The following is a 23,634-nucleotide window of genomic DNA, read 5'->3' as shown; positions in this document are numbered from 1 at the left end:
TGTTTAGGCACACAGGGGCTCTCCAAACGCGACATGGTGTCCGCTAACGATTGGAGCTAATTTTCCATTCAAAAAGTCAAATGGCATGCCTCCCCTTCCGAGCCTTGCCGTGCACCCAAACAGTGGTTTACCCCCACATATGAGGTATCGGCATACTCAGGAGAAATTGCCCAACAAGTTTTAGGATCCATTTTATCCTGTTGCCCATGTGAAAATGAAAGAATTGAGGCTAAAAGAAATTTTGTGTGAAAAAAAAGTACTTTTTCAATTTTGCGGATCAATTTGTGAAGCACCTGGGGGTTTAAAGTGCTCACTATGCCTCTAGATGAGTTCCTTGGGGGGGTCTAGTTTCCAAAATGGGGTCACTTGTGGAGGAGCTCCAATGTTTAGGCACACAGGGGCTTTCCAAACGCGACATGGTGTCCGCTAACGATGGAGATAATTTTTCATTCAAAAAGTCAAATGGCGCTCCTTCCCTTCCGAGCCTTACCATGTGCCCAAACAGTGGTTTACCCCCACATGTGAAGTATTGGTGTACTCAGGAGAAATTGCCCAACAAAATTTAGGATCCATTTTATCCTGTTGCCCATGTGAAAATGAAAAAATTGAGGCTAAAATAATTTTTTTGTGAAAAAAAAGTACTTTTTCATTTTTACGGATCAATTTGTGAAGCACCTGGGGGTTTAAAGTGCTCACTATGCTTCTAGATAAGTTCCTTGGTGGGTCTAGTTTCCAAAATGGGGTCACTTGTGGGGGAGCTCCAATGTTTAGGCACACGGGGGCTCTCCAAACGCGACATGGTGTCCGCTAAAGATTGGAGCCAATTTTTCATTGAAAAAGTCAAATGGCGCTCCTTCCCTTCCGAGCCCTGCCGTGCGCCCAAACAGTGGTTTACCCCCACATATGAGGTATCAGCGTAGTCAGGACAAATTGGACAACAACGTCCGTGGTCCAGTTTCTCCTTTTACCCTTGGGAAAATAAAAAAATTTTCGCTAAAATATCATTTTTGTGACTAAAAAGTTAAATGTTCATTTTTTACTTCCATGTTGCTTCTGCTGCTGTGAAACACCTGAAGGGTTAATAAACTTCTTGAATGTGGTTTTGAGCACCTTGAGGGGTGCAGTTTTTAGAATGGTGTCACTTTTGGGTATTTTCAGCCATATAGAACCCTCAAACTGACTTCAAATGTGAGGTGGTCCCTAAAAAAAATGGTTTTGTAAATTTTGTTGTAAAAATGAGAAATCACTGGTCAAATTTTAACCCTTATAACTTCCTAGCAAAAAAAAAATTTGTTTCCAAAATTGTGCTGATGTAAAGTAGACATGTGGGAAATGTTATTTATTAACTATTTTGTGTCACATAACTCTCTGGTTTAACAGAATAAAAATTCAAAATGTGAAAATTGCGAAATTTTCAAAATTTTTGCCAAATTTCCGTTTTTTTCACAAATAAACTCAGAAATTATCGACCTAAATTTACCACTAACATGAAGCCCAATATGTCACGAAAAAACAATCTCAGAATCGCTAGGATCCGTTGAAGCGTTCCTGAGTTATTACCTCATAAAGGGACACTGGTCAGAATTGCAAAAAACGGCAAGGTCATGAAGGGGTTAATATGGAGCCATCTTATGGGGCCATCATAAACTTTATGGATCATTATATGGGGCTCCTGATTCAATATGGATATTCAAAACACTTAACCTACTGATGTCTCAATTAATTTTACTTTTATTGGTATCTATTTTCACTTTTGACATTTACCGGTAGCTGCTGCATTTTCCATCCTAGGCTTATACTCGAGTCATTAAGTTTTCCCAGTTTTTTGTGGCAAAATTAGGGGGGTCGGCTTATACTCGGGTCGGCTTATACTTGAGTATATACGGTATGTGCAATTATCTTTGGAAAATATTGCAACTTTGTCATTTTTGTACCAATAATTATTAAACGGTATCACCAGGGTCTAGAATGAACAAAGGGTGGGAGGATTGGTGGGGTTGTATGAGAATTTGTGTTAATGTTTGTGTATGTTGTAGTCGGAAAAATTAAATAAAAATCTTATCGGATTAAAAAAATGATGCTGTTGTACTGGGCAGCTTTGGTGCTTTTTTTTCCTCTAGAAATTTCTATGGGAGCCTGAAAAACTGCATGTAAAAAATTGCAGTTACTTTTTTATGTGCAGAATCTAAGCTTTTCTGTAGTATAAAATGCACATTGAAAACCCTGCTTCAGACCGGCACCAAAAACGCATAAAAAAAGAGAAGAACGCATAAAAAAAACAGCAGAAATGCAATGACCAGAGAAGGTTGTTATTGTGTAGTTTGGGTCAGATCTGCAGAAAATAGAAATAGAATTAGGCTTACCGGTAATTTGGTTTCTAATAACCCACCATGACAGCACACAGGAAGATGTCATATCATCCTAATACTGACAGGACACACAAAAAAGGTAAAATAGCCCCTCCCACCTCCTTTTCCCAGTGTTATTATAAAGGACCGTAATAGTATGAATGCTTCAAATTATATTTATTATTACTGGATCCAAATAACAAAATAATTGACCAAGGGGAAGGAATTCCCTGTGAATCTGATGGGTCCCTGGCCTAACTGCCTAGTGTGAACACTTACCTATGGCTAATATCTGAATGCATGGGTGAATATAAACACTTTTTTTTGGTAAAGCCTACATTTATGGGTTGGTCGGAACCTTATGTGATTAGATGTAGCTAAAATCACCACATGGTGAAGGGCGGATGCTCAGTCAGAAAGGTTAGCATACAAATAACAGAAAAACTGACCGGCACATCATGAACTAGTCTGAACTAGTTCTTGATGTGCCGGTCATTGTTTCTGTTATTTGAGTTCTATGAAAGTCAGAAACTACCTTAGGTAGAAATAAAGGGTCAAAGCGGACCACCAGACAGTCTTCTAGTATCCTCAGAAGAATAAAAATCCCCATGTATGGTTAATTTATTGAAAGAACCTGTAACTCCCCCACCCATCTGGCTGTAGCGATTGCAGCCAGGAATGCCATTTTCCAGGACAGTTTGTCCAGCATTATTGATGGTAGAGGCTAAAATGGCAGAAGCGTCAACCCTTTAAGGATGATATTAAGGTCTCAGGTGGGGACCAGATTGACTGGTCTGGGACGAAGGTGGGTGGCTGCAGTCATGCTGTCACCTTCCCATGTAAGGTTATACACATGGGAAGAAGGAATCAATATCACCATAACACACTGAATGGGAAACCACTGGGTAAAATCTGACAGGGAGAAGGATTTGGGGATCCTAGTTAATGATAAACTTACCTGGAGCAGCCAGTGCCAGGCAGCGGCTGCCAAGTTAAACAGGATCATGGGGTGCATGAAAAGAGGTCTGGATACACATGATGAGAGCATTATACTGCCTCTGTACAAATCCCTGGTTAGACCGCACATGGAGTACTGTGTACAGTTTTGGGCACCGGTGCTCATGAAGGATATAATGGAACTAGAGCGAGTACAAAAGAGGGCAGCAAAATTAATAAAGGGGATGGAGGATCTACAATACCCAGAGAGATTAGCAAAATTAGGATTATTTAGTCTAGAAAAAAGATGACTGAGGAGCGATCTAATAACCATGTATAAGTATATAAGGGGACAATACAAATATCTCTCCTAGGATACGTTTATACTATGGAATGTGACGGTCACAAGGGGGCATTCTCTGCGTCTGCAGGAGAGGTTTTTCCACCAACATAGAAGAGGATTCTTTACTGTTAGGGCCGTGAGAATCTGGAATTCCTTGTCTGAGAAGGTGGTGATGGTGAACTCAGTCGAGGGGTTCAAGAGAGGCCTGGATGTCTTCCTGGAGCATAACAATATTGTATCTTAGTTATTAGGTTCTTTAGAAGGAGGTAGATCTGGCGATTTATTCTGACGGAATATAGGCTGAACTGGATGCACAAATGTGTTTTTTCAGCCTTGTTAACTATGTTACTATGAACCGTTTCACCCAGCGATGTTCGGCCAGGGTCTTGTCGAAGTATGAACTCAACGCTGCCACCTAAACTTTCAGGGTACTGGATCTGAGTCCTTTTTCCAAAACTTCCTGTAGGAAGTCCAGGATTTGTCCTACCTTACTTGATCCTCTGTCTGGGGCTCTTTTATCTCGGAATCCAGACCAGCACCTCATCTGAATCAGAGGGACTCCTCCCCCACCATTTCCGAAGCCGAGGGATCACCAGGAGGTGTCTGTCTGCATCCTGTATTCTTTTCTCCGATGCGTTCCACCGTGGAATGCAAAACCGGAAGTGAAGTGATCAAAGGACTCTTGGCATCTGATATCACCGCTGGCCGGTGAGATCACCTCATGCGAGTTTCAACGAGGGAAGCCGGAAGTATGCTTCCTTCACAGCATCACGGCTTTCTTCGATCCACCAGAAGCAGGGGGGACGAGATACGGCTGGAGAGCTCAGAGAAGCTTCCAGCCTAAAATCCCCCAAGACTTTACCCGAAGGGGCAGACTGAGTTAAAACAAAGGTCCTGAGTCCATAGGAGACAAGAACAGCATCCGGAGAGGGAAGGTAAGAACCAACCGATCTCCCACTGTGGGAACTTTATACTGTGTGGGGGAATATGGTAGTATTGGGGGAACATTATACTGTGCTTGGGGGGGTTGTTGGTCCTATGGGAGCATTATACTGTGTTTGTGGGGGGATGGCGGTACTGTGTGAACAGCATGGTGGCACAGTGGTTAGCACTGCAGCCTTGAAGCACTGGGATCCTGGGTTAAAATCCCACCAAAAACAACATCTGCAAGGAGTTTGTATATACTCCCCATGTTTGCGTGGGTTTCCTCTGGGTATTCCGCCCACACTCTAAAGACATACTGACAGGGAATTTAGATTGTGAATTTTCCAGCGTATCCAATTTAAACTACGGGACTAACACTAACTTACAAAGCCATCCATAACCTTTATCCTCCGTATATTTCTGAACTAATCTCCCAATATCTTCCCTCACGTAATCTTCGGTCCTCCCAAGACCTCCTTCTCTCCTCCACGCTTATTCGCTCCTCACCCAATCGCCTCCAAGACTTCTCCCGAATATCCCCCATCCTCTGGAATACTGTGACCCAACACGTCTGACTATATTTTCAACCACATTTGGATCCTTCAGACGGAACCTGAAAACCCATCTCTTCAAAAAAAGCTTGTAAACTGTAATGACCACACGACCACCTCAACACCATCGGAGCTACTGCAACCTCCGACCTACTGTCTCCTCCCCCATAATCCTGTAGAAAGTAAGCCCGCAAGGGCAGGGTCCTCTTCCCTCTGTATAAGTCTGTCATTGTTAGTTTGTTTACTGTAAGTGATATCTGTAATTTGTATGCAACCCCTTCTCATGTACAGCACCATGGAATTAATGGCGCTACATAAATAATAATAATTGTGAGCCCCATTGGAGACAGTGATGATAATTTATGTAAAACGCTGAGGAATACCAAAGCGCAATATAAGAAAAGCATAATAAATAAACTGTGTGGAGGGATGGCGACACTGTGGGAACATTATACTATGCAGGGTGAAAAAAAAAAAAGGGAAACTGTACTGTGTGAGCAAAATTTGTTTCCTGTCTTTACCGGTTGGGTCATATGTATCCCTAAGAAAAGAATTCTGTAATTCTTAGAAAGGGACAACAGAAAAACACCAAAATACCAAAAAAGGGGCCATAAATTAAACAAGCTCAACCATAAATATAGATAGAGAAACCGAAAGAAAATGGACAGAGAGCAGTGATAAATAGTAAAATATCATAATTTTATTAGCAAATGATTAAAACCAAGAATATATACATAGACGTATCAGACACACAATTTAAAAGTGAAAGACGACACCCTAGTGCCACGTCAGAGCAGGAGGTATACAGGATATTGTACCAATATACGCCCCCCAAAGAAGCATTAAGCGAAACGCGCGTTGGGTCCTCTCCCACCCACATCTACAGCAGCAGGTTGGTTTCAGTAACCTTCTCTCCCGTGCAAAAACCTTTTTGTTGCCTTTGTGTGCGCTGATGCATCATTACACGTAAGTGGGGAGTTTCTCTGGTTATTTGGTACTTATATCCGCATACCTTCACATGCATTGTGGTATCCTGCACATTTATGCTCTAGTCCTCTATTTCTCACCTTACAGTGAGTTAAAAACATTCTCTTCGGCACTGATCTTATACGGCAGTTTGTATTGAAGCGGTATTATAGCACTATGAAATTTATTGTATCATTCCCAATACTGCTGTAATATTGATGATTGAATCTATGCCATTCATTTTTTTGCACATATATGTACTATGTAACGTTAATGTAGGACTCTATTTGATCAACTAGCCATTATATAGGACTATACAGTATTTATTGAATGTACTAGTTCTTATATATCTATACATTGGTGCAATATTCTGTATACCTCCTGCTCTGACATGGCACTAGGGTGTAGGCTTTCACTTTTAAATTGTGTGTCTGATACGTCTATGTATATATTCTTGGTTTTAATCATTTGCTAATAAAATTGTGATATTTTACTATTTATCACTGCTCTGTGTCCATTCTCTTTCAGTTTCTCAGAAACACACCAAAACAGTCTCAGCACTGAAGGGGTTACTGCCCCCTGTGCCCAGTAATGGGGAATCTCCAGCACCTACCTCCACCTGCAGAGCCGCACACCACATATATGGCTGTTCTGTGCGCACAGGACCTGTGATGAGGTCACAGGAGGGGAGGAGTCAGGGGTCACATGATCAGGGGCCTCAGTGTATGCAGGACTCTGCTGTGCTGGTTGTCATGGTGCTGGATGAGGGGAAGTTTATGTGTGGGGTCAGGAAGGGTTTACAGGGTGGATGTAGCAGAGCCGTGTGTGTACGAGGTGTACGGAGCGGAGCCACGTGTGTATGGAGCAGAGCCGTGTGTGTATGAGGTGTACGGAGCGGAGCCGTGTGTGTACGAGGTGTACGGAGCGGAGCCGTGTGTGTATGAGGTGTATGGAGCAGAGCTGTGTGTGCGAGGCGTATGGAGCGCTCTCTTTCAGATCTGGGTCATCTTGGTAGAAGTCTCTACCGGTCTCTTAGGCCTGTCCCACACGTCCAGATAATTCCGGTACCGGAAAAATCGGTACCGGAATTATCCGTGTCCCCGTGCGTTTCTGTGGCACATCAGTGTGGCACACGTGTGCCGCCCGTGTGCCGACTGGGTACCACACGCACCGTGCAGGAGACAGCGCTAGAGATAAGCGCTGTCCCCCCCCCACGTGGTGCTGAAGCCGCCATTCATATCTTCTCTGCAGCAGCGTTTGCTGTAGAGAAGATATGAATAATCCTTTTTTTTTTGTTTCTCGTGTTTAACATAAAGATCCATGTCCCCACCCCCTGTGCGCCCGCCCGCTGTTATTAAAATACTCACCCGGCTCCCTCGCTGGCGCTGCTTCCTGTCCTGGCCGCACCTTCTCCTGTATGCGGTCACGTGGGGCCGCCGATTACAGTCATGAATATGCGGCTCCACCTCCCATAGGGGTGGAGCCGCATATTCATTTCTGTAATGGCGGCCCCACGTGACCACATACAGGAGAAGCTGCGGCCAGGACAGGACACTACGAGGGAGGCGGGTGAGTATTTTAATAACAGCGGGCGGGCGCACAGGGGGTGGGAGGGGGTGGGGACATGGATCTTTATGTTAAACACGAGAAACAAAAAAAAAAAGGATTATTCATATCTTCTCTACAGCAAACACTGCTGCAGAGAAAATATGAATGGCGGCTTCAGCACCATGTGGGGGGGGACAGCACTTATCTCTAGCGCTGTCTCCTGCACGGCACACGGACTGCACACGGACAACGTCCGTGTGCGGTACGTGTTTTACACGGACCCATTGACTTTAATGGGTTAGTGTAATCCGTGCGCTCCCACGAACACTGACATGTCTCCGTGTTTGGCACACGGAGACACGGTCCGCAAAAAATCAATGACATCTGCACAGATGCATTGATTTCAATGTGTCTACGTGTGTCAGTGGCTCCGGTACGTGAGAAAACTGACACCTCACGTACCGGAGCCACTGACGTGTGAAACCGGCCTTACTTAGGGCTCATACTCACATGCGAGAAACTCGGATGAGTCTCGCACGTCAATACCCGGCACTGCACCCTGCACTGCACCCTGCACTCAGATTGGAGTGTGCGGCCTCATAGCAAAACGTGCAGCTACCCGTTCCTGAGTGCCGGGTATTGACATGCGAGACTCATCCGAGTTTCTCGCATGTGAGTATGAGCCCTTACACATACTCTCAATCCCGGGGGTCCGGCGCTCTCGCTTACAGATTTGGGGCATCTTGGTAGAAGTCTCCCCCGGTCTCTTACTTACAGACTCCCAGTCCTGGGGGTCCGGCGCTCTCTCTCTTCCAGATTTGGGGCATCTTGGTAGAAATCTCTCCCAGTCTCTTACTTAGGCCAGGATCACACATGTGAGAAACACGGCCGAGTCTCACATGTTAATACTCAGCACTGCACTTGGCACTTGGGGGTGAAACTTGCGGCTGCATGCATTGCTATGCGGCCGCACGCTCCGCTCCTGAGTGCCGGAAGCAGTGCCGGGTATTAACACGCGAGACTCGCCCGTGTTTCTGGCATGTGTGATTCCGGCCTTACACGGACTCTCGGTCCCATTTCTAGAATTATTTGCCCCTCCCTACAGCACAATTATCCCGCACAGATTGAGGTCAGATGACATGTGCCGTAAAAGTTGCAGGCTCATTGTCAGAGAATTCAACACACAGGGGTAGGTGACCTTAGTCTTACCTATACGTGTAAGGTCGGAGAGGGGTTAGATTGAATTTCAAAAAAATAAATAAAATGAATCCAGCTCATCAGGTGAGATATCCTTTGCTTTCACGCTTTGACACGGCATTCACCGGGCTACGAACAAGCAATCAATTGGAAGAAGAACAAGGTGCCAGCATGAGAGCTTAGTATAGACTTTATTATTATTATCAGGGCCAAACATTTAGTTCAAGAAGGGGTTGCCTATTAGTGGACAACCCCTTTAAGACCTGTGCACAATGACAACATTGGGGGCGCTACAGCAATGTAGTTTTAGTATGGGTAAATGTACATGCAAATTGCTACAAGACTCCTAATATAGCTGAACAGGTAGAGGATGAGAAAAGCAGCAACAAATAAAAAAAACAGCAAATAATATAATAATTGGGTCCTTATTATGGGGGATTTTAACTATAGACTAACAAGGTGTGCATATGTGGCGCCCCAGGGTCCTGGTCGTCACAGTGGTATTGCTTTCCTTCCGGGGAGAGTGATGCTACGTTTGGAGTCAAGGAAGGATAACTGCATCCAGGTACCACAAACATGCAACACTTCACACTCCAGGCCACCAGGGGGAGCTTCTGATCCTATTTACTTGGTGACTCCCCTTATATATATAACTGGTAGTCTATAGGGAAAGTTAGTGAGTTCCAGACAGGAGTCAGTTCCAGACATCCGTCTGAGGAGGACAGAGGGTCCACGGAGCTGTGCATGCCCACAGAGCTGCAGCTCCCAGAAAGAGACATTTTGAAGGCTGAATTGTTTGCAGCGAGCGTGCAGGAGAGGAAGCACAGGAGAGGATATCAGAAGGGGACCAGCCCCAAGCAGGCTGCCTCCTTCTGAGGCGCAGAGACCGGTAGCCGGAACACCGAGGTTGTAAGGACCTCTATGACTTACACCAGAGACCGGCAGGATAGCTGAACTCTACATTACCTGTCTGACCAAACACCCAGGAGGCACGGTGACAACCTTAGAGGCTGGTGCGTGCTAGAGTCCCTATAAACCGCCTCAAGTCACCAGTCATACGGGTATGTCCTATCCAATTCGGGGGACAGAGAGAGATAACATCTGTGAGGACCTTATGAGAAGCTTAGCAGTAAGGGACTACACCACCACGGCGCTAGAGGAAAGGCTTTTATTCTCCACCTGGACAAGGGGACTGTGGACTTGCCTCCAAACCGGCCGGACCCTGCCTGCCCTGTGGTCTGGTGCTCTGGACTGTGGATGCTGAAGTCTTCAGTAAAGGTAAAGAGACTGCAACCTTGTGTCCTCGTTCTTCACAGCACCTCTCACTATTCTACCATCTACACACTGGGAAGCCCTGGGGATATACTTCACCTGTGGGAAGGTATACCATCTAGCTGCCATAACATCACCCCAGCGGACCCCTTAAAGCAGCGTCGGCCACCCTGACCGAATACCACAGGTGGCGTCACGAACATAAACTTTATTACTTTAAAGACCTTTCCCTTTTATACGGACGTCCCAGGGCCACAGACCGGGTCAGCTACCGTGACATCCCTCTTTGAGCTGACTGGACCCTGTACCGAGTACCCCACTGCCCTGACGGGGCGCTCCACATAAAGTTAAGAGTGCCATAAATATCTAGCAGTTGGCATATCTCTTACAGTTAGAAAGTCATAAGTTTGTTAATATCTTATTTAAAAGGAAACAACCTAGGTTCTTCATCATAGAAGGAAATAATAAAGCAGTGGCATCAATTCCGCACATCAAGATATTCATATAGGCACACAATAAAATATATGCATATACAGTGCCTTGCGAAAGTATTCGGCTCCCTGGAACTTTTCAACCTTTTCCCACATATCATGCTTCAAACATAAAGATACCAAATGTAAATTTTTGGTGAAGAATCAACAACAAGTGAAACATAATTGTGAAGTTGAACAAAATTTATTGGTTATTTTAAATTTTTGTGGAAATTCCAAAACTGAAAAATGGGGCGTGCAGTATTATTCGGCCCCTTTAACTTAATACTTTGTTGCGGCACCTTTTGCTGCGATTACAGCTGCAAGTTGCTTGGGGTATGTCTCTATCAGTTTTGTACATCGAGAGACTGAAATTCTTGCCCATTCTTCCTTGGCAAACAGCTCGAGCTCAGTGAGGTTTCATGGAGATCGTTTGTGAACAGCAGTTTTCAGCTCTTTCCACAGATTCTCGATTGGATTGAGTCGGGTCATGGTAGATTTGCAGTGGTATGATACTCCTTCCATTTCAATGATCACTTGCACAGTGCTCCTTGGGATGTTTAAAGTTTGGGAATTCATTTTGTATCCAAATATGTCTTTAAATTTCTCCACAACAGTATCACGGACCTGCCTGTTGTGTTCCTTGGTCTTCATGATGCTCTCTGTGCTTCAAACAGAACCCTGAGACTATCACAGAGCAGGTGCATTTATACGGAGACTTGATTACACACAGGTGGATTATATTTATCATCATTAGGCATTTAGGACAACATTGGATCATTCAGAGATCCACAATGAACTTCTGGACTGTTTGCTGCACTGAAAGTAAAGGGGCCAAATAATATTGCACGCCCCACTTTTCAGTTTTTGAATTTCCACAAAAATTTAAAATAACCAATAAATTTCATTCAACTTCACAATTGTGTTGCACTTGTTGTTGATTCTTCACCAAAAACTTACATTTGGTATCTTTATGTTTGAAGCATGATATGTGGGAAAAGGATGAAAAGTTCCAAGAGGCCGAATACTTTCGCAAGGCACTGTAAATATACAGTTTCCAGGTATTTCATTGGATTGTCCAATCAATATGTAAAAGATATGAAGTGGTGACAAATATATAGTCAATTTCTCCATATCTAGTCTGTTAGATTAGTTGAGGTGTGTTCTCACCCTTTTTTTCCTGAATCCTGAATAGAAGTTTGCATCTGTCAGTGTCACTGTCATGGCCCAAGATGTTGCAGGAATAGGTACAGTTTTCACAAGCTTATCCATGAGTGAGATAATCCAAGCTCTGGGTCAATCATGTCAGCCTCTGTGTGTGTAGGTCCAAAATGCTGCAGGGCCAGGAGCATCTGTCAGCTCCTGAACATACTAAAGACAAATCGCTGCACTATGAAATCTTAAAAATTAGGCTAGGGTCACATTGTGTTATGTGACCGCGTTTAACGCTCACATTGGGCGTGCGCTAGCGATGTGCCGTCATTTGAGTGACGGACCTCGGACGCTGCTTGCAGCGTCCGCGGCGCGCCCTGGGTCCGTTCCTCGCTAGTGCAGATCGGGGATCTGCGCTAGCGGGGACGCCAAACGCGGACCCTAGAGAAGCATTGCGTTAGCGCAATCCGCTAGCGCTATGCGCTTAACGGATTGCCCTAACGCATTGTGACCCTAGCCTTATAGAATTAGAAAATTGCAACTGCATTACTGCCATTGAAAATAGGGAAATGCTACATTATGTACATATGAAATATTGAAAAAATTAAAATGCAATACTGCTAAAGAAAAATGACGGTAAAAGGAAGGTACTTAGTGCACAAATTGCCCAATATATAAGAGCCCAACGGCAAACCTCATTGCATCGTTCATTGTTAGGTCCCTATCCTGTGACCTATGTTTTTACTGTGATTTTTCTATAGCAATATTGCATTTTCATTTTTTCAATATCTCAAATGAAGATAATGTAGCTTTTACCTATTTTCAATGGCATTAAAGCAGTTGCAATTTTCTAAATATATCAGTCTTAGCATTTCAGAGTGCAGCTAATTTTTCATAGCTGGCACCTGTACACACAGGTTTGGACGTGCTGGTCAGTCTTTTCTATTTGTTTTTTTTTCAAATCAGATACATTTATATTTAACCAAATTCAAGGTACAAAGCAATAAAACAAAAATCGCAATGAGAACAACATTAACAATGTTCATTAGTTTCAGAAATTCCCTTCCCCTCCCCCCATTACATACAAGAGCAGCGAATAATGCATGGTATAACCTAAGTTCAGTTCATGTTTTTTTCCATATTCACAATAGAGTCAGACTGTCTGAAAAATTTTCTCAACCTCGGCGGATCTTCATTTATCCAGTATCTGGCAATCAGTTTCCGCGCAATATATAATAATCTAGCTATTGCCACCTTATATTTATTATGTACCTCCTCCACATATCCCAGAATACACACCACAGGATCCCTCTCAATCCTACAACCATACGCTCCCCCAATGGCATTAAAAACCGCTGTCCAATATGGGTTCAGAGTTGGACACTGCCATAACATATGGAGAATTCCAGCCCCCTCCACCCGGCACCGAGGACACTCAGAAGTCTGTCTCAGACCTGCTCTATACAGCCATTCAGGAGTCCTATAAACTCTATGGAGTACATATATCTGCGAGAGTCTGCCCGGTTCACTCAGCGATAATTGGGGTATATATTCCATAATCACTTCCCATTTATCTTCCTCTCTCCTACCCAATTCCTCCTCTCATTTCCCCGATGATCTAATACGATAATTATTTATAAAAGAATGCATTAGATCCTTATAAATGCACGACACTACCCCCTTTTGTTCCCCCCTCTGCGCAGACATAATCAATCAATATACTGTATCCTTGTGAATCTCCATATTCATCGTCTTGCTCTGCGTAACATAAGCATGCCGAAATTGCCCATATTGAAATCTAGCCCATAATCCTCTTGCAACTTTCCAAAGGGCACCAATCCCTGCGTGTCCTGCACCTGAACCATGTACTGTATTCCCAATCTCAGTCAATTTTTAAATTCTCCCATTTTAACAAATTCTGGTAGAGTCTCGTTTTGCCTTATCGGGGAAAAATTTGTCAAGTGCTCCAAACCCCTAATCTTTTTAATTGCCTCCCAGACTTTATGTATCAACCCTAAAGTAGGATACACCAAACCCATCTTCCTGAAACTTTCTGCCTCCAACCCCTGAACCAAGGGATCCCTCCCCATCACCTGGACCAAGACCCTTTGTATTGAACCAGCCCCAGACACATCCCTCCACCCACTCATCTGTTGGCCCTGAGCAGCTAAGTAATAAATCCAAGCGTTCGGAAGTGCCAGTCCCCCTCCATCCTTGGGCTTCTGCAATATCTCAAGTCTAATCCTTGGCTGCTTTTTCCCCCACACAAGATCCCTAAATATAGAGTCAATAGTATGAAACCACCGCCTAGGGAACCAGATAGGGGTATTGTGCAAGATGTACAACAGTTGGGGCATCAAAATCATGTTAATCAAATTAATTCATCCCACTACTGAAAGATACAGTTTACACCATGCCCCTAATTAACTCCTAAACTTACTCAACAGTGGAATCAGATTCAAATCTGCATAGCTCGAAATCAGAAGTGACACTTGAATGCTCAGGTATTTAAACTGTCACACCACTACCAGCCTACTACCCTCCCCCGATACTGGCAAATCAACAACACAATCATCTACAGCCATGACAGTGGATTTTTCCCAGTTAATTTTTAATCCTGATATAGACCCAAATGTTTTAATAATATGCATTGCTCTCAACAACGACTCTCTGGAATCCTCCAAAAAAAGCAACACATCATCTGCTTACAGGGATACTTTTTCTTCTACCAAGCCATATCTGAACTCTTTAACCGAAGACGCCCTAATTGTCTGCGCCAAAGACTCCAATGCCAAAGCAAAAAGCAACGGGACAGTGGACACCCCTGCCTAGTCCCCCTATGAAGTGCACAACTCTCAGAGATTTGCCCATTAACTCCGACCCTAGCGTTTGGGGAAGTATATAGCAACCGTATCCATGAAATAAAGGTCGGCCCAAAACCAAAGCATTCCAACACCCTCCAAAGATACTGCCACTCAACACTATCAAACGCTTTACGCGAGTCCAATGATACCACAACCCTACTGCCCCGATTGTCCGATGGCAGCTGCAAATTCAGAAAAAGTCTATGCAAATTAATCGCTGTAGACTTATTTGGCATAAATGCAGATTGGTCAGGATGAACAAGATCCTGAACCACACTTGCCAAACGGCTAGCCAAAATCTTTACATCTACCGTCAGCAACGAGATGGGCCTATAAGATTCCGCCAACCCCGGATCTCTTCCCTCTTTCGGAATGGCCACCACCACCGCCTCCCTCATGGATGCCGGTAATTCACCCTCCTGAAGAGTCTCTTCAAAAATCTTTTGCAATCTGGGTGTTACCATCTCAATTAATTGTTTGTAAATTTCACTTGGGATACCATCTGCCCCCGGGGCCCTATAATTAGCCATAGATATAATAGCCATTTCAATCTCTTCTTTTGTTATGGGTACTTCCAGTCTCCCCCATCACTGTCTTTAATACTTGGGAGCCCTGCTTCCTGAAGAAAACCCTCTATGTCTCCCAATGAGTCCCCCAATCCCGAAGAATATAACTGATTATAGAATCATCTAAATTCCCTCAAAATACTCTCTGTGTCTCCCACATTCTTTCCCTCATCAGTCTTCAATTTATATACATAAGACAATTCCCTCTGCGCCACCACCACCACTGACAACAGATGCCCCACTTTTTCACCTTCATCATCAAATTGCGTTTTTTGGAAGGCCCTCCTCCTCTCCGCTTTCCTCAAATACACCTGATTAACCTCTTCCTGGGCACCCCTTAACCTACTCTGATTTTCTGCTGACGGGTCTAGTACTATATCCCTCTCCATCTTCTCCAAGGTTTCTATTATTTCCCTATCTTCTAGCTTAGATTTCGACCTACACCTGGAAATCTCTCAAAACAAGAGACCCCCTTAGGACCGCTTTCATATCGTCCCACACCACCCGACTATCTGCACTCCCTTCATTAATCTGCCAATACTCCTCCAATTCTTCCTTTATAGTATTCATATTGATATATTGCAGCCATACCGGGTTCAACTTCCACCCAACTCCCTTCCCAATCTTCCCCCCTATCCGTCTAATAGACAATACTATGGGCTTATGATCCGAAATCACCCTTGGGAGGTATTTCACTCCACAGACCAGTTGTGTCATTAGCTCATTTCCCAGTGCCATATCTATTCGTGAGAGATACCCATGCATCGCAGAACAACAAGAGTAGCACAGCGCATTCTCATTTCTCACTTTCCACAGGTCCATCATTCCAATCTCTTTAATATAATTCCCAAATGCCGTTAATTTCCTAATACTTTTACCTGCACTCTGTTTATGTCTATCCCACCCCTCATCTATAACATTATTAAAATCACCAATGATCAATAATGGTAATCCCGTACCTTGCTTGAATAATTCCATAACCTCACCTAACTTTTTCCCGCTGTATGGTGGTGGTATGTACATAGCTACTATACATAGTGATTGTTAGGGGTCGAGTTCCCGTCTCTGCACAGGGGGAATCTCGGACCATCTCCGCTGTGGTCTCCCATTCTTCTCCTGCCGCAGTGGAGTCTGCTCAGCGGAGACGTCGGTCCCAGCATCTCGCTCAGTCTGACTCTGTACAGAGAGTTGCTGCTGCTTTTCCTGCTTCTGCCATTGAAGTCAGTGCTGGGCAGCAGCGAGCAGACGCTTCTGGGACTAAGCTTTTCTTGTTCTGAGCATGCCCAGAGTAAGATCTCTCAGTGGAGATCGAGGGTCACATGATCAGACACTGCAGCTAAGGTCCTGTAGGTGCTCACGCTCTGTGGCAGCCTCTCATTGGTCCTTCTTGGAAGGTCCTGTACGTGCTGTAACTATTTAAGGCTCGCATGGCCGCACGGCCATGCGCTAGTATTGCTTTCATTTATGTACTTTGCGCCAGTGTGGTCTTGTATGAGTGTGTTCAGGGACCCGGCTGAAATAAGCCCCTAGAATGCTTGCACCTCCGGCGAGGACTTTGTATGCTTGTGTGTTCAGGGACCTGGCCGAAATAAGCCCCTAGAATGCTGGCACCTCCGGCGAGGAGTTTCATGTGCATGCAAGACCACTGACTGTTCTTGTTTAGACAGTTAGCCTGTGCCTCTGCGGTGTCTAACAGGGCGCAGTGCTTTGAGTTCACGGCTGCTCTGTGAAGTAACAGAGTTAGCTAACACCGCCATTTAGTTCCGCTATTTGCCAGCAGCAGGTTCTCCTGCACGGTGGACCCCGGGCTGCGAACGCATCTATCCTAATAAAATATATACATTCATTAGGTGCGTTCCGCTAGCCCTAACATAATACTAGCGCCAGGCTCTGGCTAGTAAATGGCGGACATACAGCAATCTTTGCGGTATATCCAGCAGCTGGAGGGTAGGTTGGCGGCTCTCGAGAGCTCAACCTCAGCTGTGGATATTTCCACAGTTGCTGTACAGGCTGCTAGCAACCTTGTCCACTGCCACCCCTGTTCCGACATTTTCGCGCCTCCCGCTCCCAGAAAAATTTTCTGGAGAAAGCAGATCTTGTAGGGGATTCATGAGTCAGTGCTCTATTCACCTTGAGCTTCTGGCTGCACGTTTTCCCACAGAGCGGGCTAAGGTGGGATTTATTGTGTCCCTCTTGTCGGACAGGGCTTTGGAATGGGCTACGCCGCTGTGGGAGCGTGGCGATCATGTGGTGCAGAGTGCTCCGTTGTTTCTGAGCATTCTGAAACAGGTCTTCCTAGGACCTCAAGTCACCCATGATACGGCGCTCCAACTGCTTTCATTAACTCAGGGTGAGTCCTTGGTCAGCCAATTTGCCATCCGTTTCTGAACTTTAGCTTCAGAGCTGGAGTGGTCGGATAAAGCCCTTATCCCCATATTTTGGAGGGGGCTGGCTGATCACGTTAAGGATGCTCTGGCCACTAGGGAGATTCCAGCCACACTGGAGGAGTTAATAGCTGTCTCTACCCGTACTGACCTCCGTTTTTACGAGCAGAGGTTAGAGCGAGCCTAGTGTAGGCAGAGGTTTCGGCTGGCTCCCACCTTCGCCAGACCTCCGGAATCTCCGGTCCTGGTTCCTGAGTCACATGAGGCCAGGGAGGTGTCACGAGCGGATTCTAAGTCCCGGACCGCTTGGGCATCCAAGGTCTGTCATGTTTGCCAGCAGTCTGGACATCTTGCCACCAGATGTTTCCAGCGGTCGAAGAGACGTCAGCCTCCAGTGGTAGTCGGTGGAGGTACTCTAGATACGGCGACGATTGCCTCAAAATTGTCCTTTAAGGGGACAATTATTATTGGCTCATCTTCCCACTCAGTAGAGCTCTGCGTGGATTCTGGGGCGGAGGGCAATTTCGTGTCTTCCGCCTTTGCCCAACGTCACGCAATACCCCTGGTTATGCTAGCGCAACCAGTTACGGTACGAGTGGTGAATGGGTCGACACTGCCTTCACAGATAACTCACCAGACCATTCCTTTTACTCTGTCCATGTCGCCATCCCATCAGGAGACAATATCTCTGCTCGTCATACCTGAGGGTATTGATGAGGTCCTGTTGGGGATACCTTGGTTACGGTACCACTCTCCACATATCGAGTGGTCTTCAGGCAGAATTTTGGGATGGGGTGAGTCTTGTGAGGGTAGGTGTCAAAGGGAGTGCGTTCAGGTTGCTACTACAGAGGTACCCGCAGATCTATCCTCTCTCCCCAAACAATACTGGTCTCATGCGGACGTGTTCTCCAAAAAGGTGCCTATGACTGTCCTATTGATCTTTTGCCTGGTGCTGAGCCTCCCCGGGGTCGAGTTTATCCGTTATCTCTCCCGGAGACGGAGGCTATGTCTCAGTACATCCAAGAAAATCTGGCAAGAGGGTTCATCAGGAAGTCAGTGTCGCCTGCTGGGGCTGGGTTCTTCTTTGTTCAAAAGAAGAATGGGGAACTGCGTCCATGTACAGACTACAGGGGTCTTAACGCCATCACCGTTAAGAACAAATACCCATTACCCCTGATATCTGAGCTTTTTGATAGGCTACGGGGAGCAAGGGTATTTACAAAATTAGATCTGCGGGGTGCTTACAACCTGATTCGCATCCGTGAGGGGGATGAATGGAAGACGGCTTTTAACACCAGGGATGGGCACTATGAGTATCTGGTGATGCCCTTCGGGCTCTGTAATGCCCCAGCCGTTTTCCAAGACTTTGTGAACGACATCTTCCGGGATATGCTCTCCACCTCGGTCGTAGTCTGGATGATATTCTCATCTACTCTCCAGATATCGACTCCCATCGGAGAGATGTTCGCAAAGTCTTTGACCTCTTACGGGCAAACTCCCTCTACGCCAAGTTGGAGAAGTGTGTGTTTAAGCAGGAGTCCTTGCCATTTCTTGGTTATATCATCTCTGCCCATGGTTTGGCTATGGATCCTGCCAAGCTACAGGCTGTGATGGACTGGCAGGAACCCCATTCTCTTAAAGCGGTGCAGCGCTTTATGGGATTCATTAACTACTATCAACAGTTCATTCAACACTTCTCAACGTTCGTAGCTCCCTTGGTTGCCCTTACCAAGAAGGGAGCAAATCCCAAATTGTGGTCTGAGGAGGTCTCCAAGGCCTTTAATTCCATAAAGTCACACTTCGCTAGCGCTCCCATCCTACATCGCCCCGATGTAGACAAACCATTTATCATGGAGGTGGATGCCTCATCTGTTAGTGCTGGAGCAGTCCTCTTCCAAAAAGATGCTCAAGGTCGGAAGCATCCTTGCTTCTTCTTTTCAAAGACCTTCTCACCAGCAGAGAGGAATTATTCCATCGGGGACAGGGAGTTGCTGGCCATGAAGTTGGCCTTCTCGGAGTGGAGACATCTCTTGGAGGGAGCTCGTTTTCCTTTCCAAGTCTTCACAGACCATAAAAATTTGGTGTACCTGCAGACAACCCACTGGTTAAATTCTCGCCAAGCTAGATGGTCCTTGTTCTTCTCCCGGTTCCATTTCACCCTCCATTTTCTTACTGGGGAGAAGAACATTCGTGCCGACTCTCACTCTGTTGTGTCATCTGTGGAGGAGGAAGAGGAGCCTCGGCTTATTGTCCCCACTGAGAGCCTGAGAACCATAGATCCGGTTTCGCTAGTCTGTGCCTCCGGGCAAGACTTTTGTACCATCCAATTTGCGACCGGAGGTTCTCTCGTGGGCTCATTCGTCCAGGGTGGGTGGACATTTTGGGACAAAAAGGACATCTGAGCTGTTGGCGAGGACGTATTGGTGGCCACATATGGTCCGTGATGTCAGGGATTATATTCTGGCGTGTGTCTCCTGCGCCAAAAATAAGTTTTCTCGACAACGGCCAGCTGGGTTACTCTATCCATTGCCGGTGGCAGACAGGCCCTGGGAGATGGTCGGGATGGACTTTGTGGTGGGTTTGCCCAAGTCTCGGGGCTGTAACATCATTTGGGTTATCACCGATCACTTCTCCAAAATGGTGCATGTGGTGCCGCTTCCGCGGTTACCTTCGGCACGGGCCTTGGCAGCGTTGTTCATAAAGCACATCTTTCGCCTACACGGTATGCCAGACAAGATTGTCAGTGACCGGGGTCCCCAGTTTGCGTCTCGGTTCTGGAGAGAGCTTTGTCGTCTTCTCAGCATTGAGTTAAATCTCTCTTCTGCATATCATCCTGAGACGAATGGATTGGTAGAGAGGGCCAATCAGACCTTGGTCACATATCTACGACATTTTGTCTCAGCCAGGCAGGATGACTGGGCATCCTTGCTACCGTGGGCAGAGTTTGCGCTGAACAATGCGGTTGCCGACTCCACTGGACAAACCCCATTCCTCCTCAACTATGGTCAGCATCCGCGGGTACCTGTGCCTATGCCCGTGTCTTCTGCCGACTCCAGGGTGGCAGACTGGGCTGTGGAAGCACGGGATATTTGGGACCGCACTCAGGATGCCATTCAGGCCTCCAGGGAGAGAATGAGGTCCTCCGCTGATGCACATCGGCGCCCCGCTCCGACTTTTGCTCCCGGCGACTTAGTGTGGCTTTCCGCCCGTAACATCAGGCTGCGAGTTGAGTCCACTAAGTTTGCACCTCGCTACTTGGGCCCTTTCAAGGTCCTTGAACAGGTTAACCCTGTGGTCTATCGTTTAGCCCTTCCGCCACGCCTGGGTATCACCAACACCTTCCATGTGTCCCTCTTGAAACCTGTATACATGTCCCGTTTTTCCGAGTCATCTGCCAGGACATCGGATTCGTCTACGGACGATTACGAGGTGAACGCTATTTTGGGGTGCAAGGTGGTTCGTGGCAAAAAGTTTTATTTGGTGGACTGGAAGGGTTACGGTCCTGAGGATAGGTCCTGGGAACCTGCTGAGTGCATTCGGGCTCCGCAGCTCATTGCTGCCTTCGAGCGTAGCGAGGCCCAAGGAGGGGGGGCCATGTTAGGGGTCGAGTTCCTGTCTCTGCACAGGGGGAATCTCGGGCCATCTCCGCTGCGGTCTCCCATTCTTCTCCTGCCGCAGTGGAGTCTGCTCAGGGGAGACGTCGGTCCCAGCGTCTCGCTCAGTCTGACTCTGTACAGAGAGTTGCTGCTGCTTTTCCTGCTTCTGCCATTGAAGTCAGTGCTGGGCAGCATCGAGCAGACGCTTCTGGGACTAAGTCCTGCTTTTCTCGTTCTGAGCATGCCCAGAGTAAGATCTCTCAGTGGAGATCGAGGGTCACATGATCAGACACTGCAGCTAAGGTCCTGTAGGTGCTCACGCTCTGTGGCAGCCTCTCATTGGTCCTTCTTGGAAGGTCCTGTACGTGCTGCAACTATTTAAGGCTCGCATGGCCGCACGGCCATGCGCTAGTATTGCTTTCATTTATGTACTTTGCGCCAGTGTGGTCTTGTATGAGTGTGTTCAGGGACCCGGCTGAAATAAGCCCCTAGAATGCTTGCACCTCCGGCGAGGAGTTTGTATGCTTGTATGTTCAGGGACCTGGCCGAAATAAGCCCCTAGAATGCTGGCACCTCCGGCGAGGAGTTTCGTGTGCATGCAAGACCACTGACTGTTCTTGTTTCGACAGTTAGCCTGTGCCTCTGTGGTGTCTAACAGGGCGCAGTGCTTTGAGTTCACGGCTGCTCTGTGAAGTAACAGAGTTAGCTAACACCGCCATTTAGTTCCGCTATTTGCCAGCAGCAGGTTCTCCTGCACGGTGGACCCCGGGCTGCGAACGCATCTATCCTAATAAAATATATACATTCATTAGGTGCATTCCGCTAGCCCTAACAGTGATTGCCCATATATTTTACAAACAAAAATATACTGTCCTTCACTATCAACATGGCTTTCAATTTCTTCAAATGGCGTAGATGCTCCTATTAATAAAGAGACCCCTCTAGCATATGAAGAATACGTGGAATGATATGCTCTCCCAATCCACCTCCTCTTCAACACCTTCACCTTTTCCCGTAGTAAATGAGTATCCTGGAGGCATAGAACATCCGGCCTCCTCTTCGTAGCATATTCCATGATCGCCGTTCTTCATGTTCCCTCTGACAGTCCTCTTACATTCCAACTAAGGATTTTAATTCTATCACCCATCATACAGTTCTATACATGCAAGTTCCCGACCCTTGAAAATATCTTGCAGCTCTCCGTATGCAATAAAACTCTTCCCTAGACAACTAACCCCTCCCCTCCCCCCATATACAGTAACCCAACAAACCATAACAGTTCTCCCGTTGTATTTTTCCCTCTCTTACCAGAGAGTGGGTACTCCAACGTTTAGCTACCCTATAAACGTTACCTCTGAACCACTATCTATCTAAAACTTCTCCACACCTTCTCCGCATATGCATATAGACATTATTATTGCACTCAGTCCCTCCATAGTCCATATCGATTAATATGCAGGAACCAGAAACCTCCATATAATAGCACTATCTTTCAGTTTGTCCTTGTCAAAGAAGAACACAACACAGCGAGGCATTTCACTCCATTCACTTCACTTTGCCCTTATCCGCCTGGAGCAGCTTGTTGTTTAAGTCAAGCCATTTTGCGGCCTCCTCTGGTGTTTGGAAAAAATGCAATGCTCCCAGGGCCACAACCCTGAGCTTTGCCGGGTATAAGGTAGAATAAGCCAAAGCCAAGTCTCCCAGTCTTTTCTTTACTGCAGCATATTGCACCCTCTGCTTTTGCACCTTGGCCAAGTAATCAGGATAAATGGAAATCTTTTGAACATTAAAGCACAGATCGTTGACCGTTCTTGCTTTCCTTAATATAATGTCTCTGTCTCTGTAATTCAGGATCCTAGCAAGGATAGTACGGGGGGAGCCCGGTGGGAGGGGTCTCATGGGAACGCGGTGCGCTCTCTCCACCACATAAAGTTTGGTCAAGTTATCAGCACCAATTTTAGTGCAGAGCCAGTCCTCAATAAACGCTGTAGGATCGGTCCCTTCCACCTTCTAGGGGATGCCCACTAATCTCACATTATTCCGCCTTGAGCGGTTTTCCAGGTCATCATTTTTATCAGCCAGGGCAGCACATCTCTGCAAACATTGAGTGTGAGACTTCTGTATTTTAGAGAGTTGGTCTTCCAGCACACTCACTCTCTCCTCCACTGCCCCATTCTGGTGTCAGTTTTATTTATGGCTGCCTTCATGCTGGACCTTTCTTCTTTAGCCCCATCCACTCTCTTTAAGGGCTGTTAGTGTACAGAATCTAACCAAGTCATATACATCCTTCAATGTAGGCTCCCCTATAGCAGGCTCCTCAGTGTCTTCCTGCTCCACACACTCTTTTTCCCGCCATTCATTCTCATCCATTAACCCCTCCTTTACCAGATCAGCCTCTCAGTCTTCCTTCTCCTCGGTCTCCCCCTCTCCCCCTTCAGCCATCACCTCTGCTGCTCCTTCCAGCCTCGCAAACTTCTCCAAATCTCCAGTCATCGTGCGTAGAAGGCATTTGCAGCG

General features: G+C 46.2%; 2 protein-coding genes across 2 annotated transcripts in view; both read right to left on the bottom strand.

Annotated features, from left to right (window-relative positions):
- The window catches only part of LOC143767500 (gastrula zinc finger protein XlCGF66.1-like), a 39,115-nt gene extending 36,692 nt beyond the window's left edge, over positions 1 to 2,423 (bottom strand). Inside the window, exon 1 of the mRNA XM_077255893.1 lies at positions 2,364 to 2,423. The gene's annotated coding sequence lies outside the window, so the exon portion shown is untranslated. The remainder of the gene's footprint in view (positions 1 to 2,363) is intronic.
- LOC143768177 (uncharacterized) overlaps positions 1 to 23,634 on the bottom strand; it is a 381,688-nt gene that overhangs the window by 273,118 nt on the left and 84,936 nt on the right. The window lies entirely within an intron of this gene.

This window comes from Ranitomeya variabilis, chromosome 4 (genome assembly GCF_051348905.1).
Source record: "Ranitomeya variabilis isolate aRanVar5 chromosome 4, aRanVar5.hap1, whole genome shotgun sequence".
In the NCBI taxonomy this organism is placed as follows: domain Eukaryota; kingdom Metazoa; phylum Chordata; class Amphibia; order Anura; family Dendrobatidae; genus Ranitomeya; species Ranitomeya variabilis.
This window is presented reverse-complemented; position numbering and strand designations above follow the sequence as displayed.